Genomic DNA, 1,275 nt, shown 5'->3' on the forward strand with positions numbered 1-1,275 from the left:
CCAGTGTGTGATGCTCCCCTCCCTGTGTCCATGTGTTCTCATCGTTCCACACCCACCTATGAGTGAGAACATGTGGTGTTTGATTTTCTGCTCTTGTGTCAGTTTGCTGAGAATGATGGTTTCCAGGTTCATCCATGTCCCTACAAAGGACATGAACTCATTGTTGTTGATGGCTGCATAATATTCCATGGTGTATATGTGCCACATTTTCCCTGTCCTGTCTATCATCGATGGGCATTTGGGTTGGTTCCAGGTCTTTGCTATTGTAAACAGTGCTGCAATGAACATTCGTGTGCATGTGACCTTATAGTAGAACGATTTATAATCGTTTGGATATATACCCAGTAATGGGATTGCTGGGTCAAATGGAATTTCTATGTCTAGGTCCTTGAGGAATCGCCACACTGTCTTCCAAAAGGGTTGAACTAATTTACACTCCACCAACAGCTTAACAGTATTCCTATTTCTCCACAGCCTCTCGAGCACCTGTTATCTCCAGATTTTTTAATGATCACCAGTCTAACTGGCATGAGGTGGTATCTCAATGTAGTTTTGATTTGCATTTCTCTAATGACCAGTGATGATGAGCACTTTTTCATGTTTGTTGGCCTCATGAATGACTTCTTTTGTAAAGTGTCTGTTCATGTCCTTTGCCCACTTTTGAATGGGCTTGTTTGTTTTTTCTTATAAATCTGTTTTAGTTCTTTGTAGATTCTTGATATCAGCCCTTTGTCAGATGGGTAGATAGCAAAAATTTTTTCCCATTCTGTTGGTTGCTGACTCACTCTAATGACTATTTCTTTGGATGTGCAGAAGCTGTGGAGTTTGATTATGTCCCAATTGTCTATTTTGGCTTTTGTCTCCAATGCTTTTGGTGTTTTGATCATGAAGTCCTTGCCTACACCTATGTCCTGAATGGTTTTGCCTAGGTTTTCTCAAATTCCTGACCTTGTGATCCACCCACCTCGACCTCCAAAAGTGCTGGGATTACAGGCGTGAGCCATCGCGCTTGGCGCCTAGGTTTTCTCCTAGGGTTTTTATGGTGTTAGGTCTTATGTTTAAGTCTTTAATCCATCCGGAGTTAATTTTAGTGTAAGGTGTCAGGAAGGGGTCCAGCTTCTGCTTTCTGCACATGGCTAGCCAGCTTTCCCAATACCATTTATTAAACTGGGACTCCTTTGGCCATTGCTTGTTTTTGTCAGATTTGTCAAAGATCATATGGTTGTAGACATGTGTTTTTGCCTCCGAGGCCTCTGTTCTGTTCCATTGGTCTCT

This window comes from Cebus imitator, unplaced genomic scaffold (assembly GCF_001604975.1).
Source record: "Cebus imitator isolate Cc_AM_T3 unplaced genomic scaffold, Cebus_imitator-1.0 Scaffold749, whole genome shotgun sequence".
Taxonomy (NCBI): domain Eukaryota; kingdom Metazoa; phylum Chordata; class Mammalia; order Primates; family Cebidae; genus Cebus; species Cebus imitator.